Below are 21142 nucleotides of genomic sequence, written 5' to 3'. Positions count from 1 at the left end.
TGAAAAGAACAATCTATAGGTCATGGGTAAAAAGAAAGGGTGTAACTCTAATGGCATAGAATATATTTTTAACATAACCATAGCAGAAATTTACCAAGAATTATGAAAGAAAATGCCAATTCATATATAGGAGGTATTTTGAACATCACACATAGGAGACTACAAAAGAAGTTCCCATTGTTGAACTATACTAAGTCACTAAGTATACAGATCAAAAAGGGGGGGAAAGATTTGAAAGCAGCCACAGAGGAATGCCAAATCACATATAAAGGCAGAACAATAAGAATTAGATTACTAGATTTCTCTCCAGAAACTATAAAATCAGGGACAACTTGGAATGTATTTCAAGTTCTGAAAGACAAAAAACTGCCAATCCAGAATATGATATGCAGCAAAACTATCTGTCATAATTGAAAGAGAAAGAAAATTTCCATGATAAAAACCCTTAGAGCTGTTAAACATTTTTGGCAAAGTGGTAAGATTAAAAACATCAATAAATAAAAATTGGTAGTTTATCTATATAACAATAAAAATAATGACAAGGAAATAGCTAAGGAAACTTTCCCCTTGACAATGAACACAAACATATGCACTGATCTGTGGGTATAATGATATGCTATTAAGAGTCATTTTATTGCTATGTTCCTTTAACATAATAATAGCATTTCCCCCCTAGGCCTGTGGCCTGTCTGGTCTCAGGTTCTTGACCTCTTTACCAATGTAAAGTATGGGTTCCATTTCACAGAGTGGGCCTTAAACTCAATCAAAATGTGGTCGATTGCTCCCACATATACTAGTCTTTTAAGTGACCACTGTATAAGCAAGGATTTTTAATATAACTTTAGTATCTAATATCCTGTGTGTTTATGACTAGAAATGTGTAAAGTGATATGCCTGAACTTTGTGTTATGCAAAAGTTTGGAGAATTATAGACATGAGTTTAATACATACAAAACGCAGGCAATGTGCTCAGTAAGGGGTCTGTTTTATGCAATATGCACTATATTTGGACATTTAAGATGTCCAATGAAAATCTTTTAACATTACTGAATATTTTTTTGTTTGTTTTGGTTTTGGTTTTGATTTTTTCTGAGACAGGGTCTCTTTTTGTAGCACTGGCTGTCCTGTAACTCACTAGGTAGATGAAACTGGCCTTGAACTTGTGAGATCCACTTGTGTTGCTGGATATTTGATCACATTGTGAACACCAAGATTGTGCCGTTTACTGAAAAAAAAAACTGTTCCTAGTTGTGGTGTGGCTCAGCCCTCAGCACACACTGTTAATCCCTCTTCCTGGAATGCAGACACGCCCTTAGTATATACCTTTAATCTCAAACAATGAAGGTAAAGTTAGTTTGTAGAAGGAAGCACCCATGTTTGAAAGTGATGTCTAATTGAGTGGCAGACAAAGTGATGAATCAGAAAATGATTTGATAGAATAGGATCTGCCCAACTCTCATGAGAAGAGAAGAAAGGGAAGCTACTTAAGGGGCAGTGCAGAAAGCCGGGCAGTGGTGGCGCACGCCTTTAATCCCAGCACTTGGGAGGCAGAGGCAGGTGGATTTCTGAGTTCAAGGCCAGCCTGTTCTACAGAGTGGGTTCCAGGAAAGCCAGGGCTATACAGAAAAACCCTATCTCGAAAAGGGGGGGGGGCAGTTCAGAGAGAGAGGGAGGGGGAGAGAGAGAAAGGAGGAGGAAGAGGAGGAGGCAGTTTTGCTGGGGCAGTTGTACAGAGACAAGTTAGAGAGAGAGAATAAGCTAGACACAGGTGAAGATAGAATGAGCCAGAGAATGAGAAGGAATCAGAAAATTAGAACAAGGCCAAGCAGAGCAATTTAGGAAAGGCTAAGAGAGAGAAGCTAGATTGAATCAGTCAGCTTGGAGAGAAGTGTGATCCAGAACAGCTGAGTTAAACCAGACAACCAGAGGTCAGAAATTAAAAAAAAAAAAAAAAGGGTGAGCTTCTTCACCAGCAAGTCTCAGAGGCTGAAAACATTCTAAGACTAGATTAGATTGTGCAGTGGCTAGAAGCTTCCAGGACTAAGCCTCAGTTGCAGACAGAGGCAATAAGCCTCAGAGATGACAATTAACTCAGGTGAATAAAAGATACTTTTACATGATGCATGCCTCCCTTTGTTTCCCAGTGTTGCAATAAAGGTATGCACCAGTATACCTGGCTTGTTCTCATTACTTTTAACCAGCACAATTCAGAAGAAAATCTTGGCATCTGAGCGATCCTCCTGTTTGAAACCCTGGTCTACGTCTCTGTGTCTTGGTAAAATGTGTGACTTGAAATTGCATGGTGCATTTGTACATTGGAAATGAGTGTGTTTGTTGTCACTAGCACAGTTCCTTACATGTACAAGAGCTCTGAAGTTCTGGTTTTGTCACCAGTACAGATATACTACTGGGATTTATGTGAACAGTGGAAGCTGAGTTAATATAGTGGTCTAAATAGAAATGGCCCCCATAGACTCACAGGGAGTGGCATTATTAAAATATGTCACATATCTTCATATGTGATACTTGAGGAGTAGGTGTGGTTTTGTTGGAGGAAGTGAGCACTGGGTGGACTTTGAGTTCCCAGATGTTCAAGCCGCATTAAATGTGGCTCTCTCTTCCTGCTGCCTGCCAACCCGGATGTAGAACTCTCAGCTACCTATCTAGCACCATCTCTGCCACTATGCTTCCTGCCATGATAATAATGGACTAAACCTTTGACCTGTAAGCCAGCTCCAATTAAATGTTTTCCTTTATAAGATTTGCCATGGTCATGGTGTCTCATCAGAGCAATAAAACCCTAAGACAGAGGTTGGTACCAGGAAATGGAATGAAGCTAATTCCTCTGATCTAGAAAATAAACAGATTAAAGAAAATCCTGTTCTTAACTGGAATAAAAGGAGTAGTGACCTGAGGGAAAGATTCTACCCAGCCAAGCCTCCAAAGTACAAAAGGCAACTAAAGAAATGCTTAGAGCGAGGTATGGTGGTACACAGCTTTAACCACACACAGCACTCCAGAGGCAGAGGTAGGCAGATTTCTGAGTTTGAGATCAACCTAATCTACAAAGATAGTTCGAGAACAGTCATAAATAGGCAGTAAAGGAAACCATAGAAAACAGAAAGCTGATAAAGGTATATTTCAGTGAGGGGAGTAATCTTCCAGCCCCAACAAGCAGCAGAATTTAGCAGCTTCAGCCTCAGAATTCTGGATATAAAGTCATGGATAGATGAAAGGGGTTATAGAACATTTCTCTGAGACTCTGGAAGGCCACTTAGGCCTAGAAAGGCCATTGTGTGAAGCTATGAAGGTGAAGCCTGGATTGCCTTGGAGACAAGAAGATGTTGGAGATGCCAGACCTGTGGGATACCTGCCCAAAAAAAAACTGTTAATTAGTACTGGAACCAGCCAAAGAGAAAGAACTGTGTTGTAGTCAACAAAGCTAAAAGAAGTTGGAGATCTGAAGGCCCTTTGACATCAGTTGGTTGGAGTTTGCTCAGCTAGTTTTCAGTCTTGCTTTGTTACAGTATTTCTTCACTATGCTCCTGAAAGACTCTGAGAGGAGCCCCTTGCTCAGTCCTCAGGACAATAGAGGACCCTCAAGAACTCACAAGAGACCAAGCTTGATGCAAACCACATGAGGCTTTATTCCGGGAAAGCCAGAGCTCTGGGGACAACTCATATCCCACGCAGGGGTAGAGGAGTCGACCTCAAGGGGAAAGAGGTCCCACTTTTTATAGGCCCTCAGGGGGGAAGGAGAAGGGGGGAGTAGGGGATTTCCAGATCTAAACAGTGTCTATTCTCAAGAAATGGGTATGGGAGGGGTACAAGGAAAGAGTCTGGTGCAGGTGTAGCAAATCCAGATTGGCCGGGCTGTGGTTGCTGGGGAGATTTTCAGACTCTTTCCCAGCAACCAATATCACAAACACCTGGCAATGGGCTTCATCAGTGGGCACACACATGGGTTCAAGGAACGGTCAAAACATTGGCAGACACACAGGTTCAAGGAGTGGCCAGAGCATTGTGCACCTCTATTTTTCTAAATCAGTGAAGCTAGTTCTGCGAACAATGAAATCTATCTTGCCAATTTCAGGGCTTCTGTGACCTTTTACATTCTGTCAGGATCTTTCACTCCCTTTCCACCATTTGGGGTGGTAATATATACCCTGTGCCATTATATGTTGGAAGTATGTGATCTGCTTTTTGATTATGATTTTATAGGAGATTACAGTTAAGAAATTGCATGAATCTCAGGTGACACTTTGGACTTTGGACTTTTAATCAAGTGTTTGGAGTTGTTATAGATTATGAGGACTCTTGAATTGGACTAAGTGCATTTTGTATTATGATATGGCCAAGGAATGTAATGTGGTTATTTGACTAAACATGCCCCCCATAGGCCCATATGGAGTGGTTCTATTAGGAGGTGAGGCCTTGTTGAAGAAGTGATCACTGGAGATGGGCTTTGAGGTCTCATATGTGCAAGCCATGCTCAGTGTGTTGCTCTCTTCCTGCTGCCTGATAACCTGGATGTAGAACGCTCAACTGCTCTCTGACATCATGTCTGCCTGCACTTCCCACTGCTATACTTCCCACTATGAGGATAATGGACTAAACCAATTAACTGTAAGCCAACCCCAATTAAATATTTTTCTTTATAAGATTTTTGGTGGTCTTGGTGTCTCTTCACAACAATAAAACCCTAAGAGAGTTGGTATATATAGAACTTTGTTGTCATTCTACAATATAATCAAGCTAACTACATCTACAGAGATGACACAGGTTCCAGAGTTTGACTCCCAGAACCTGTTGGGAACAAAATAAAGGGAGGCCTGGGGTGGGGGGGAGAGTGGGGGAAGGGAAAAGAGTCCCACGCCCCACCAGAGTTTCCCTATTCTCTGGTCAGTCAGGTGTGGGAGGGCTGCTACCTACCCTATCCACTCATCCCTGGGTGAGCATTCCTCTATCCCACTCTTCAGGGGGTGGCCAAGGGGCAGCCATGCCTGGGGACCCCAGAGCTACTTTGCTAGTGCCACCAGGGTTGTAGGAGAGAGGGATGAGGGAAGGAGTTCCCAACACTGACCAGAGTGCACAGGAGGTCTTGAAGAAGCAGAGACTTTCTATGGTTTAAGAGCTTTATTATAGAAAGCACGGAGAAAGAGAGAAGGTAGAAGGGGGGGAGGCTAGAGAGAAAGAGAGAGAAAAAAGGAGACAGGAGAGGAAAGAAGAAGACAAAGAGAAAGGGAAGAGGAGAGAGAAGTGAGAGAAGTGAGAGATTAGAGGACAAAGGAGAGAGCAAGGCGAGGGCTGAGCACCCCTTTTCACTGTTGCTAGGTAACTGGGGAGGAGTTTAGCCTGAAGGTCAGAAGCTTGGGTCATTGTCTATGTGACTACTGTCCATGCTTCTCTTGTGGGGGCTGTGGGAGGTGGTACCTTAGGCAGGGGCCAGAGTTCCAGAAGCATGAGGGAATGTCTACCATGTCATGTAGGTGGATTATGACCATTGGGGTTCAGACCTCAGCTCGACTGGAGACTAGACACTATATCCCATGGCTCAGAAAAGCCTATAACTTCAGCCCCAGTACTTGGCTCTGGCACCCTTGTCTGTGAATGTGTGTACACACATGCACAATTAAGATTTTTAATTAAACTGTAAAATAAATCATCCTAATTTTAAATATCTCCTTTATGTATTGAATCTATCTCTGATCTATCCTATAAGCTTTCCTTTTTATTATTGATCATGTTATTTATTTACATTTCAAATGTTGTCCCCCTTCCCCTGCGCAATACCCCCATCCCATCCCCCCTCCCCTTTGCCTCTAAGAGAGGTACTCTCCCAACCACACATTCACTCCTACATCACCCTGACCTGTGGTCAGGTCTTAGCAATTCCTTCACCTGTTTGATTGTGTTTTCCTGTATTTGTTTAAGGAATTTATTTGTTTTCTCTTTAAGGGCTTCTACCTGTTTAACTGTGTTTTCATGTATTTCTTTGAGTTATTTATATTCTCCTTAAAGGTCTCTATGATCTTCATGAGATGGGATTTTAGGTCACCATCATGTTTTTCAGGTGTATTGGGGTGTCATGGCTTGCTATGGTGGGAGAGCTGGATTCTGATGCTGTCAAAGTATATTGGCTTCTGTTGCTTATGATCTTGCACTTGCCTCTCACCATCTGGTAATCTCTGGTGTTAGCTGGCCTGGGTGACTCTATGTGGAGCCTGCCTCGTATGTCCTTGAGTTGCTGCAGATCTCCTGGGGGATCTGTGGCCCTAACTGCGGCCAATCTCCTGGGAGACTTGCAGACTGTTGCCATGGTTACAGCAGATCTCCTGGGAGCCCTGCAGACTGCGGTGCTGAGAATAAGGAGGAGAGAGAGGGAGACAGACTGATCTGCCCCCACACAGGTGCAGACCATAAAGGAAATGACTTTCCTGCATAGAGGAAGAGTCCCACTTCTGTTGGGCACCTGGAGGGGGGGGACTCCCAGCTGCTGGGGTTATTTGGGTGACTCTCCTACCTGTTGTCCTGGCTGCAGCAGATCTCCTGGGAGTCCTGCAGACTGTGTGGTGTTGAGATGGGGAGACAGGCTGATCTGTCCCCTTGAAGGTGCAGACCAGCTTCTATAAGCTTTCTAAGATGCAAAGTTAGGAGAAAACTTACTGGTACCCTCCAAACAAGAATTGTTAGTGGCACTTACCTATCCCAGGTCTGTATTCATGTGTTCCTAATTGTATTGTGAGTATTCTCCTTAAAGCAAGGATAAGCTGCATGCTGCATGCTGCAAGCAGCGCCTCCTAGCAAGTCAAAGGCATTGGGCATCACTCACTTAATATCTTTGTAAGCATCTGTAAACAAGTACTTGTTTTTAAACAAATTTTCTTTAAATATTTGTTCTTGTTGGTTGTATTTTTGAAAAAGCTTTATAACAACTCCCTATTAACAGTCTGCAAAAGTACAGCTTCTAGCAAAAGAACATGAGCAGTATTTTTAAGTTGCTAGGACATCACCCACAGGACAGTCAGAATGAAACTATAAGAATAGACTCCAAATAGATATAGCCTAAGAGCCATTGTTTCTAAACTTCTTAGTGGCTTAGAATTGGCAAAAAGCAGTTACTGGCACTAACCCCTTTACATCTGTCACTTACCCCTAACAACAGGGCATCAAGGAAGACTGACTAGGACAGATCACATCCCAGAGGTGAGAGTTGAGACCAACCATCATGGGATTAATCAGAGATGTCTTCATCTAATACGGTTCAAAAACAACAGGGAAGTTGTCAGAATCTAAATGTCACATAGGACATGTTGACACTTGCCTTTAACCACAGCACTTGGGAAGTGAAAGCAGGAGATCTTGAGTTTGTGGCCACACTGGGTTTCATAGTAAGACCCTGTCTCAAAACTAATAAGAAAAAAGTCACTTTTACCAGACCTTCCAAAAGCAACTAAAGCCAAGGAATGATGGAGAGATGGTTCATACACATAGTTGCCTAACTGCTGTGGGATATCTACCAGAGAAGACTGCTTGAACATGAATTTAAGCCCATAATAAGATTGTTATTAGTCAGCCAGACACTGGACATTCCGGATTCCAGCACCTTGCCTTTTTCCAGATAAATATCATCAATATCATGTTCTGGGTTGACATCATTCAGTTAACAAGAAGAGTTAGACAAAAGCAGAACTACAGGAGCCAAAAGCAAGGTTAACACATTTAGAGACTTACCTAAAACTATGGACTTTGAAGGATTAGGTCTTTGTTTTAGTTTTGGTAGGTGGTACTGTATAAATCCTGACTTTTACACCCTAAATGGTACTTTCATCATGGAGTCAGTCATCCTAATAAAGTCTGATGCCCTGTTCCAGTAACACTGACTAAATGTCTTCTGCCTCAGCTCGTCTTTGTAATAGGAGCTTGCATTCTATTTGTATTTGTTGCAGACTCGGGTGTATTTTACCTGAAGACTGATGTAAAAACTTATAGCACGAGGAATAAATTGTCACCAGGGTTGTTAAGGTCACAGTCTAGACAATGCTAAAAAGCTAGGTTCTCAATAAGCCAATAAAAGAGACAAGGAATGTTGAAAAGCAGACAAAGGAAATTTATTTTGTATTCACACTAAGAAAAGGAACAAACATAAACGTGAACACATACCCAAAGAACAGGGCTTACATTTAAGTAGAAGGCAGCAATTATATATGCTTAGCAGTCACATTCAAGGTGTCATCCTGACCACCACTGGCCCAGCATAGTCTTGGCTCCAGTCCCTTCTGCAGTGGTATGACAAATTATCAGGACTCTATGAAATCTTTTCCTGGGAGATTTCCTCCCCTGGCTAACTAGCATCAGGAGTTGGCCTTTTCATTTTCCCAGGTTGTAAATCCTAAGGAAATTCCAGTTTCTTGGGAACCATTGTTTAAATAGTCTTCTAGACAATGGGAGGAGCTCAAGGGTCTCCTGAGGGTATCTTTATTTCTGCTTACAATGTTATAAACACTAACTTTCTTAAACAAAGATTTATATTAACTTAAATGAGCAATGCAGATATCCCTGACCTCAAAATCCTTTTATCCTCTTACAATTACAGAAGAGGTAGGCAGGAGATATATCCAGCATCTTTCACAACTGCTTGTAACTCCAGCTCCAGGAAATCTGACACCTTCTTCTTACAAGTTTGTATACCCACACATAAACACACACAGTGTGTATAATTTAAGGAAAAAATAGGGCACAATTCCCTCCTCCTTATCCAGCGTCTAGCCTGATTAGCCATCCATGCCTTCTCTCAACCTGCCAATCTAGCCCTGGTCCCTCAACCTACTCTGGCCTCCCCTGATGACACTGCACATGATCTCAGGCTTTGGGAGGGGCTCTATTTACCTATCCCTCAACCCACAGGACCTTCGCATGCAATATCAAACCTTTCTACTTACCTTAGCTTTAAAAATAAGATAGACTAAAATAATCCCATCAAATGGGACCAGAAAGTAAGTAGGCATCACTATCCTGATATGATTTAAAGAGACAAAATATACCACTCGTTTAGAAAACTTCTCTTTATAAAAGAGAGAGACCATTACAGAAAACTACAACCAATTAACATTCAGAGTTGTAGAGTCCTGCTCTAAATTTTACATCTGTAAAACACTACCATGCCTAAGGCTCACAGAACACTTCAGAAAAGGAGGCAGAAAGATTGTAAGAGCCAAAGAATCAGGGCTATCTAGACCTCCCCACACATATGTAGCATATATGCAGCTTGAATAATTGGAGCGGGGGCTATCCCAAAAGCTGTTCCCTGTCCATGGGATATGTTCTCACGGGACTGCCTTGTCTGGCCTCAGTGGGAGAGGAAGCACCTAGCCTCACAAAGAATTGATGTGCCAGGGTAGGGGGGATACCCAGGGGAGCCCCCACCAGCTCAGAGGAGAAGGGGAATGGAAATGAGAGGAAGGATTGTGGAAGGGGGGCTGGGAGGGGGGACAGTGAGCAGGATGCAAAGAAAATAAATAAAATAATAATAATAATAATAATAATAATAATAATAATAAACAACTAAGAAAGAATCAGGGCTATGAGACTGTGTCTCCTAGAAATGTCAAAAGCTATACCCATAAAGTCTCACCAACATTACTGCATAAACATGAACTAACAAGAACAAATAGACAAGCTAAAGTAGGGAGGGGAAAGCCCAAGAGGCCTCAATGCTACACAAAGAACTACGGCTTCTAAGGAATGCTGAGAGCAGCAAAAATGGTCTCCAGGGCAGAGAACACTAATTGTTTGTCCAACACCAAAGGGTCAATTGTGAGGAGATGCATACAAATGGCATTGTTCAAACTGAGCAGGTTATGTTTGGGATATATATGTATATACATATATACATGAATCAACAATTAAAAGAAAGAGAGACCGTAAATTTTAAAGAGAACAAAGAGGGGTACATGTAAGCCTTTGAGGGAAGAAAAAGAGAGGAGAAATGGTGTACCTATATTATAAGCTCAAATGTAAAATAAATAAATGGAAAAAAATCTAAAACATATAGAAGTCCTCAAAGAGCTTTATGTGAGATTTATCCAATATTCTAATACTGGAAATTTAAGCAAAAAAAAAGGAACTATGTATATAACTTTTAATTTATTCATTTATAATAAAAATAATAATAGCTGGGTGTGGTGGCACACGCCTTTAATTCCAGCACTTGGGAGGCAGAGGCAGGTGGATTTCTGAGTTTGAGGCCAGCCTGGTGTACAGAGTGAGTTCCAGGACGGCCAGGACTACACAGAGAAACCTTGTCTCAAAAAAACAAAAATAATAATAATAATAATAATAATAATAATAATAAACTCACTACATGTTAAAGTCAGAACGACTATGCCACATGTCATGTAGCTTCTGGCAATGAATGCAGGATGAACAGGGAGTCTGCATATTATAAAGATAGCCTTGACTTTGCAGACTTCCTGGAGAACCACTGTTTGATGAAATTTTGGGTTTGTCTACTAATAAGAAAATGCAATTTTCAGATAGCAAAGTTTTGTTGCTGTTTAGTAACCAGAGCACCATAGAATTTGCACGAACATACCAGACCAATGGTCAAAACGAGGGCTGTAATTTCCAACCTGAATTGGCTCCCCGTGCCGACCCAGCAGCAGCACAGCATGGCTCTATTCACAGATGGGAGTAACATTTATGAAATGCAAATGGACAGCAGTGATTAGTTAACTGTGACAAGGCTCAGTTTTTACATTCAAATTAATGACTGTTGGATTCATTAGAGTTGATTACATATCAATACCACAATTAACGTACAATAGTGATAAACTGCTTCTGTTCATTTTGTGTTGCTTAAAATATCTTCTGTGTGCTCTGCTTCCCGAGGATGATAAAACCGGGATCTTGAAAAGCATTTGTTTAAGAATACTTTTCACTGCACTGCATCTGTGTGTATATACACAGATACCCAATACGTTTATGTGATCATATAAATATGCATAGATATTTTCACACATTTCCTAAATTCTTCAATTTGCATTTTCTTTCCTCTAGTCAGAATCAAAATATGATCACTTCTCTGATTTAAGGAATTTTAACATGAAACTATACTTGTTTTATATTTCCATGATAAACATTTGTCTACCATGGACCCCCTACAACCCCATCCTAAAATATTACCCTAAAGGGCCTAGTCTAGACTCTGAAAAGGCTTCAAGTAGTCCAAACCCAACAGGAAGAAAACTGAATTAACAAGTCCAGAAAGTACTCATTCTAAAAAAGGTTATAAGTACTTCAAGAGCAGAAATGTTTGTCTATTTTCTTAACTGATGAATCTCAAGTACTAGTATAAAACATGAAACATAATGCCATGAAATAAATCCTTATTGAATTAATGAACAAACAATGAAGTATCTACCTTCTGGTTGAAATGTATTATTCACATTTTGAAACTGGAATCTCTGGCTGTCATGTGGATCACATTGTACAAACCACTTCCGATAATGCATTTGCCCAAATCTAGACAACCATGGCCCTGAAGCATAGAGTAACTAACGTTATTTCTTTCTCCTTTGAGATAAATGGTAATATGTCTATAACACATTGTCATATTTCACACATAAATGAAATATGTGTGATGATTAATTTTACGTATCAAACTGACAAGGCTAAAGGATACCCAGTTGGCTGGTAAAATATTAGGCTGGGTGCCTGAGAGTGTTTCTAAAAGATATTGGCAATTAAACGAGTGGATTTAGTGAAGAAAGTCTTTTCTCAACAATGATAGGTACCATCAGATGTTGAAGACACTCCACACCTACCAATCCCAAAATCACACACACACACACACACACACACACACACACCTACCTCCCACCTCATGCCTCTCCCATTCCACTTAGAACTAAACAGCAGGGGATGTGGGGATTCATTCATTTTCTCTGCTTGAGCTGAAACATCTTTCCTTCCCTGTCCTTAAATGTGATCATTGCTAATTCTCAGGCTTTTACACTGAGACCACCATCTATATCATCACTCCCCATACCCCAGTTCTCAGGCCTTTGGGCTGGAACTGAATTATACTTTCCTATTTTTCTAGTTGCAGATGGGGAGTCATGGGATTTCTTTGCCTCCATTAACATATGAGCAAGTTCCAGAAACAAAAATCAATATATCTACAATGTATCTTATGTACTGCTTAATGATGTAGATACATTCCGAAAGGTTGTTACGTGACTTTTTTCCCATAGATGAAGGTAGGCTCCTAGAAAGAAGCAGTGCCTACAAAGGCTGACTGACTGATCAGAGCTTCAGTGTTTAGGGGGCGTTGAAATTGTGTCCTGTAAAATGTCCTGTAAAGAAGGCATCCTTTCTTGACCACAGAATAATCACAACTTCAAAGATTGTGTAAAGGATGGAATATTGCAGGTTTAGAACCTAATTACAAATTATTCTATGCTATTTTGGCTTCTCAATAACCATTTATATTTACCTCTGCATGTGACCTAACATCTTTATGATGACTGAATCCTTTAAAATATACAAACAGACCACCAGGCTTGCACCAACCAAAAAGCTAAAGATGTCATCAGATATCACCGAGGCCTATTGTTCAGATTCCCACCTTTTTCTATAACATGCCTTCCTAATATTTTTCATGGTATATTTAAAGGTATTTTTATTTTATGATTTTCTTTTTTCTGTTACTATAAAAAGTTTATAAGACTGTTATCATATTGTAACACAGAATTTGAGGTACATTGAATCTGTGTTTCTAGGCCACTCATATTCTGGCTAGAGAATAAATTATTTCTTGTCACTGTTGAGGTGAGAATTGTGATTTTGCATCAACAAAATATTGCAGATTCATAGCCTAAGTATAAATTATCTGGACCATCTTTAGCAACTTTCCATGGCCATTCATTGTCTGCCTCTCTATGGGGCCTGATATCCTTGTAACTATTGGGCAATTCCTTTAGAATATACAAACCAACCCTATCTACCACCAAGTCAAGCTAAAAATGGCATCAAATAGAATCTGAAACATACAGAAGAGATTTCCTCATGTTCTACAACCCGCTTACCCACCCACCAAGGCATTGATATCTCCGTAGTTAACATTTGTTCACCTTCAATCCCCTACAACCTTGTTCTATGCCTTAACTTAACAACGTTTTTGCTCTGTTAATATAATAAACTTCATTAAATTGCTAAAAACATTGGAGCATGAAATTTGACATAGCCTAAATCTGTGTTCCAAGATGGTAGTCACTCACATTTGGATCCAGAATAAACTATCTCTTGCTGCTTATACATCCTGCCTGTCAGCGGTAAAGATATTCTTAAAAGACACTTGTAGCTCTCTCTTTGGCCATTACACTATTGAAATGATGGCCAACAAATTTTACACAAACTTATCAAATAATAACAAATAATGATTTTCTTTTGAGACAGATTTTCACTGTGTAGCCCTGCCTGTCCTGAAATTCACTCTGTAGACCAGGCTGTCAATGAACCTACAGAGATCCACCTGCCTCTGCCTCCCAAGTGCTGGGATTAAAGGTGTGCACCACTACAGCCCGGCAATGATTTTTTTAAATGATATCATGAACTTTGGCAGCACTGCCATCGAGAGAACTCTTCCCCCAAGTGTTACAGCTCAATAAAACAGCTACCCTCAAATGTCCATCAGTTAAATAGCTTCTGTGCTTTACTCCATGGGGACAGGCACTATATAAACATTGAGGAGTAGAGTGGGATTTAGGGATAGATGTCTCCTATTGGCTTAGTTTGAGATGTTAGTGATGCTCTATTTGCATGGAGATGGACTCTAGGTGTTATGCTATGTAACTGATTGTCATGGTCCTCTCAGTGGGGTGTCATGGTTACAAGTTCCAGAGTAGGTAGAAAATGGCTCCACTCCTACCCAACCTTAACAGTTCTTTTGTCTGGTAGCACAGTCCACTTGCCCCACACATCTCTGCCCCTTTGTGACAAATTAAGAAATATTTTATTATGTTTTCATCACCAAAGATTATGGAGTTTTCTAGCAAATATTGACAAGCTTTATAAAGTAGTAAAAAGAAATGACTAAAATCATTGAATTCTTATAGTTACATGTATTTAAGACAACCTATTTGACATGTGTCTAAATTTAGGCTAATGGCAAGATGGAACCAAGTCCTGAAAAGATCAATAATCTTTGATTTAAATAAACATTATTCAAAGTGATATGCTCAGACAAAGAAAGGTTCATAAAAAAACTATAGAACACTACTGGTTTCATTAATAAATACAGAAAAGTCAATAGCTCTGTACTTCAATTAATTTTTTAAATCACGAAAATTGAAAGGATACAGTAAACAATTCAAAAATAACTTAGGTAAGTATTGGGGATTAAATGAGAATTGCCCCTCCCCATAGGCTCATGTATTTCCATCCGTGGTCCTCAGTTGGTGTTGTTGTTTGGAGATGTTATAGAATCTTTAGAAGGCAGAGCCTTGACTGAAGAACTACATTACTAGCAGTGGGCTTTGAAGTTTTGCAGCCTCATCTAACTTTCCAGTTTGGTCTCTCTGCGTACTCTGTGCAGTTGAAATGCAGTCAGCCAGCTTCCCTCTTCTATTGCCAGGCTGCTTTTTCCATTATGGACTCTCTATAGACCCATAAGCCAAAATAAACTCTTTCTTTTTTTTTCTTTTCTTTTTTTTTTTTTTTTTTTTTTTTTTTTTTTTTTTTTTTTTNTTTTTTCGAGACAGGGTTTCTCAGTAGCCCTGGCTGTCCTGGAACTCACTCTGTAGACCAGGCTGGCCTCGAACTCAGAAATCCGCCTGCCTCTGCCTTCCAAGTGCTGGGATTAAAGGCGTGCGCCACCACGCCCGGTAATAAACTCTTTCTTAAGAAATTCTAGTTGTGTGGTTCTTATCATAGCAACAGAAAAGCAACTAATACAGTGAGCTCTTAGATCATGTGCTGGTTAGTTTTGATCATCTTGACACAAACTGGAGTCATCTGGGATGAGGGAACCTTTTTGAGGGATTGCCTCCATCTCCACACCTGTATTGTATTAATATGAATCATGCATAATATTGCCCTATAAATTAAACTATTATGAAGACATGTCTGGGCTAGATCAACTCCTGAGACCTTATAATTTAGACATTAAGAATTAAGCATTGCTAGTTTAGTAGTTCAAAGACAAACAACTTATAGACATACAGGAAGAGGCTCTGGATCAAAAAGATGTGTTCCAAGAAAAGCACAGACAAGATTATGTGCCATGACTTAGAAGAAATAAACTGTGTTAAGCAAACTAGATAGAATGCAAAGGTGGTTATTGAGGTAGGGTTCTTCTTCTTCTTCTTCTTCTTCTTCTTCTTCTTCTTCTTCTTCTTCTTCTTCTTCTCCTTCTTCTTCTTCTTCTTGTTAATATCTCTTTATGTTTCACTGGGCAATTTCAATAAATAGGCAGACTGTCTTTGGACCTCCATGTTTACACAGAACTGCTTCATTTGATGTCCTGACTTGACCAGCATCTCCAACATCAGCAAAGTCCAAGGAAGGAGTTCTTTCTCCATGGGCTTCTTCTCCATGAGACCTTCATATGATAACTCACATCTCACTTTGTAGATTTATAAATGATAAAGGCTGGAAGCAAATTTTAACCACACTGAAGATTTCCATCTTATATAGTAAAAGTCTCATACCAAAAAAAAAAAAAAAAAAAACCAATGTCCTCTCAGAGATTTTCAAATTGACCAACCCAAGCTAAGGTATTGTGATTGGCACTTACACTGCAGCTCTCAGAGGCAAACTCGGAACTTAGCCTGGAGATGCAGAGCTCAGAAATGTCAATTATATCAGTTCAACTTGTGAGTCCAGGCTGAAATGAAACATTTTAATTTAAAGCCTGATGGTTTTTATGAAGTAGATGGTCCCCAGGTGACTTTCCACGGGGCAGCAAGACACTGACCAAGTTCTCATCAGTCCTCAGCCAAAGGAAAGGAATGAAGACAAAGCAGAAGGTTTTCAAGAATCTAACCTCAATTATTAATTTCGTTTGTTTTTGTGGGTGCAGTGAACTTTATTGATGGTATTCAAGAGAGTAGGAAGTGCTCCCTAGGTCCCTCCTGTTATTATGGGGGTCTGGGATGGAAATTGTGAGGGAGATGTTCAGTGTCAGGGACCAAGTTGGGATAGGGACTCCTCAGCAATCGAGGGCCTCTCTCTTGCTCTCAGTATCCTTGCTGGGGTAGGTAGTCCAGGGTTTCTTACTCCTTGAAGGCCATGTAGGCCATGAGATCCACCTGTTGCTGTATTCATTGTCAGGCCAGGAAATGAGCTTTACAACGTTATCATTGAGAGCAATGCCAGCCCCGGCATCAAAGGTGGAAGAGTGGGAGTTGCTGTTGAAGTCGTAGGAGACAACCTGGTTCTCAGTGTAGCCCAGGATGCCCTTTACTGGGCCCTCAGATGCCTCTGCTTCACTACCTTCTTGATGTCATCGTACTTGGCAGGTTTCTCCAGGCGGCATATCAGATCCACAATGGATACATTGTGGGTAGGAATATGGAAAGCCATGCCAGTGAGCTTACCGTTCAGCTCTGGAATGACCTTGCAGCCTTAGCAGTACCAGTGGATGCAGGGATGCTGTTCTGGACAGCCCCACACCCATCACACCACAGCTTTCCAAAGGGGCCATCCACAGTCTTCTGGGTGGCAGTGATGGCATGAACTGTGGTCATGAGCCTTTCCACAATGCCAAAGTTGTCATGGATGACTTTGGCCAGCGGGGCTAAGAAGTTGGTGCAGGATGCATTGCTGACAATCTTGAGTGAGTTGTCACTTTTCTCCTGGTTCACACACATGGGGGCATTGGCAGAAGGGGCAAAAATGATTACCCTTTTGGCCCCACCCTTCAGGTGGGCCCCAGCCTTCTGCATGGTGGTGAAGATGCCAGTAGACTCTACAACATACTAGGCACTGGCATCACCCCATTTGATGTTAGCAGGATCTCACTCCTGGAAGATGGTGATGGGCTTCCCATTGATGACAAGCTTTCCATTCTCGGCCTTTACTGTGCCATTGAATTTGCCATGGGTGGAGTCATACTGGAACATGTAGACCATGTAGTTGAGGTCAATGAAGGGGTCATTGGTGGCAACAATGTCCACTTTGCCAAGTGCAGAGCAAAAGGCAGCCCTGGTAACCAGGCACCCAATACAGCCAAATCTGTTCACACCAACCTTCATCATTTTGTCTACAGGACGAGACTGCACAAGAAGATAGAGCTGTCTCTGGAACAGGTATGAGCAGAGAGCCATCTCAGTTAATTTCTATTGCTATTTATTTTATAATTAATCTGAGGAACACATGCCATTGTGATGAAAAACTCATTTTAGCTGAGGCAGGATAAAAATACAGAGAAAATTATAGGGACATGAGACTGAAAGGAGTCCCTCACCCCAGAGTCTGGCTGAAGCCTCTCTCCAGAAGAAAACAAGGATTTCAGCATAGGGAGTAACTGAAGAGTGCCTTTCTCCATTTCCCAATATATACCTGAGAGTTTTCTAAGAATTGCACCAGAAACTCTGTGGCATTGCCCTGGAGTCCTTGTGCTACCTATTAGCACCTAGTTTACCTTACCAGACTATACTAAAAGACTATAGGGATTTCTCAGGCTGCTGAGGATGATAATGTAGAGCTGTGTCTCTGTCCCTTCACAGGTGACAGTCAGTAGAACCAAGGGGAATCGATAGAAAACATTAACTAAACATGTAAAGCTCTCTAACATTCCATGGATTTCATAACTACTGGAAATACCTACCCCCATTTGAGTTAGAAGAGTAAAGGAAAGGTTTTAAACACCTTAAAAAATGAAGGGAAATCCATGGGGATTGAGACAGTTTCTAAAGAGGAAACACTGAAGAGTGTTGAGGTGCAAGCATTTAATGCCAGATCTCAGAAGCAAATGGATCTCTGTGGTTCCAGGTTCCACCATTCCTCCTAGGGTGTCCAGACACCACCGGTACCCGGGCTAGGAGTGGACAGTGCAAGAATCCTAAATGGGTGAGGTCCACAATTTGCCTCTTCTCTCCCTGGCATCAGATGCTGCTGCACACTAAGACAGAAGAGATAAAGTAGAATCTAGGATGAATGGGATCAGCAGAACTCTAGTGTTACAGCTCTTAGAAAAGGAGTAAAGAGGTTTGTGTGGCCACCATGGGGCCAGGGTCCTAGGTCCCTGCTGCAGTTGTGGCAACTGTGGTAATGTCCGGCCAGAGCTCTGATGCAAACCTCTGCAAGCGGCTGGAGCCTGAGGCCATTGTACCTGGTAAACTTCTCTCTGCATTTCCTGGAAAATTATCATCCTGGTTTCCAGATACCCAAGAAGGGAAGGAATCGTGGCTGACTAGTAACATCACTGGGCTGAGGCTCATGGGAACACAAAGAAAGCTGGAAGTCCACAGGGATCAAACTCCTTCTCTCTTCTACCTCCCAATGTCCCTCCTATACCTCCTGCTGGCAAAGTCTGATGTGACAAAATCCAGGATGGTGTCTACAGAGTTTGACCCCTGGAGCACAAAAAAAGTGGGGTGGGCAGGCTTAGAACCAAGTAACTTAATAATTGACATAACTATGTTAATTTCATTTTTTACTAAAAAGCATATTTGCATATAAAAAATCGCTTGGTGTCATCAGTTCCAAAGACCTCACCTTACTTTTAATGTGCTTTAATATGAAAAAAGATAACAGGGGCATTTTGTTCTTTCATAACTCTCTCAACACCGAGTCTCATTTGATTCCTACAGAGAAGATGGTCTCAAACACTGTATATTTCTTTGTTGATAGCTCTGCTTCACAGAAAATGGAACAACAAATAAAGAATTACTATCCAAACTTAAGTCTAAGAGAAATTAGGTGTCAAGAGCCTATGGAAGAACAAAAGTTCCATCTCTTCTTACCTTGGAATCCATGCAGCAGGAGATGGTCTATGATTCACTGAAGGCTCTATGATTCGCTAAAGAATGATATCCCATCTGCAACCCTATAGTTGGAACAACATGATGAACTAACCAGTACCCCGGAGCTCTTGTCTCTAGCTGCATATGTATCAAAAGATGGCCTAGTCGGCCATCACTGGAAAGAGAGGCCCATTGGACTTGCAAACTTTATATGCCCCAATATAGGGGAATGCCAGGGCCAAAAGAATGGGAATGGGTGGGTAGGGAAGTGGGGGGCGNTATGGGGGACTTTTGGGATAGCATTGGAAATGTAATTGAGGAAAATATGTAATAAAAAATATTAAAAATAAATAAATAAATAAATAAATAAATAAATAAATAAATAGAAAATTGACACATTAAAAAAAAAAAGAATGATATCCCAGACTGGAATAGTATGTAAATTCAAAGAGTGTTTTATTCTGTAGAATTCCAGCATATTGGGGGTCTATCATCTACAAAGATGGAGAGACCCCAAAATGAGCTCGCAGGGTCAATTTAAAGCACATTAGGGCAATTCCTGGGAGGGGTAAGTGGCCTCTATCTTACTCTTGGCTCTATCTCTAGGGGCATTCCAGAACCATTGCTGTGATCTGGAGGGATGGAAACTGTTGCTGGTTAAATCTGGAAATGGCTGCTGACCCATTGTCCTTGCTCCAGAGCAGGTGGTGGGCAGCTTCTGAGGCCTGGACTTGCCTGGTTCTTGGAAACAGAGATTTAGGCCTAGTCTCCTGAAGTGCCAATGTGAAGCCTGTCATGGAGTCAGTCCAGCCTTCTCAACGGGATGCTGAATTGCTCCCCTCCCCACTTCCACTACCAGATACTTTTTAATATCCTTCAAGGACATCCTCACCTTTGAAGCTCCACTGATGTGAGGCCTTTGAGAACAGCAGAACCTGGCTTGGCTCCGATGGGAACTGGAGTGCCAGCTGCTTTCCTAAGTCCCTTGTTTAGTGCCAAAGAAAAATGAGAACAAAGGAGTGAGCAACGTGACTGGATCAAACTGGAGCAAAGTGATCCTATTAGGAAAGCAGTGAGGACACCAAGAGGAAGGAGCCTCAAGAGAGGCTTTTTGTCTAGGGGCCTTTCACTGGACTTGCAGTGGCAGGAGATAAGGAATGAGGCCATCTTTACTGAGGTTGGTTATTTTTCAAGTACATTTTGAGTCAAGCCCACACAGAGACCACATACACTTTGCTTGTACTCTCATTTGCCTTCCAATCAGGGAAGTGATCTTACGTTAAGATTCTCTCTCTCTCTCTCTCTCTCTCTCTCTCTCTCTCTCTCTCTCTCTCTCTCTCTCTCTCTCTCTCTCTCTCTCTCTCTCTCCACTCTCCTCTCTCTCTCTCTAGGTTAATTCACCATGGACCCTTATTTCCTGGGAGGAATTAACTCCTGTCTCAGCATCACAAAACATACCTGCTATTTTTCCCAATTCTCCCCAGTATCTACAATTCTTGGGCTCTTCATCATACCCCAAGTCTACACTGGTACACCATGACCCACATCCATTAAAGGCTCCTGCATCCTGCTCAGGACTACCCTTTACACTTCAAGTCTTGGCACAATGTAGCTGATTGAATCCTACACATGAAAACACACTAATCCACTGTCTAACCTAGACCCCTACCACAATCAGCTTCTCACAGTAACGCTGCTTTAGGAGTACCCTCAAAACTTAGTCCTCATACAGAATTGAATGAGATCAACAAACATTTCTGTCATTTTGAACTCCAAAACTCAACTCCATCTAAATTCTCTAATGGTTTTGCTCATATTTCTTGTTACGCTTCAGTAAAGGTGCCTCTCTAGTCACTTTCCCAACCTATGAGCCCCTTCTTTTTAGCTGTGTCCCTGTAACTCTATTAGAACAGTGAGTGTGCACATACAAAAAAAAAAAAAAAAAAAAAAAAAAAAAGATGACAGTGGATCTCTGAGCTCTCCAACCCCGGGCTCTGTACATTTCCATCAGGGGGTATCCTCTACTCTCTGAGCACAGGACAGCAACTGCTCACTGCTGAGTTCTCCCCTCTCAGGCTTTTATCTCTCTTCCTACCTATCAGACTTCCTGCTGTCTGATCTTTCTATTCCTTGAATGTCGGTATTGCAAAAGGATCTATCATTAACTTTTCCTC

The 21142-nt window shown here is 41.3% G+C and overlaps 1 pseudogene; it reads right to left on the bottom strand.

Moving 5' to 3' along the window:
• The window catches only part of LOC110306520, a 33946-nt pseudogene extending 17362 nt beyond the window's left edge, over window positions 1–16584 (bottom strand).
• Between the last annotated feature and the right edge of the window lie 4558 nt (window positions 16585–21142).

The sequence above is a fragment of the Mus caroli genome, chromosome 12, assembly GCF_900094665.2.
Source record: "Mus caroli chromosome 12, CAROLI_EIJ_v1.1, whole genome shotgun sequence".
In the NCBI taxonomy this organism is placed as follows: Eukaryota; Metazoa; Chordata; class Mammalia; order Rodentia; family Muridae; genus Mus; species Mus caroli.
This window is presented reverse-complemented; position numbering and strand designations above follow the sequence as displayed.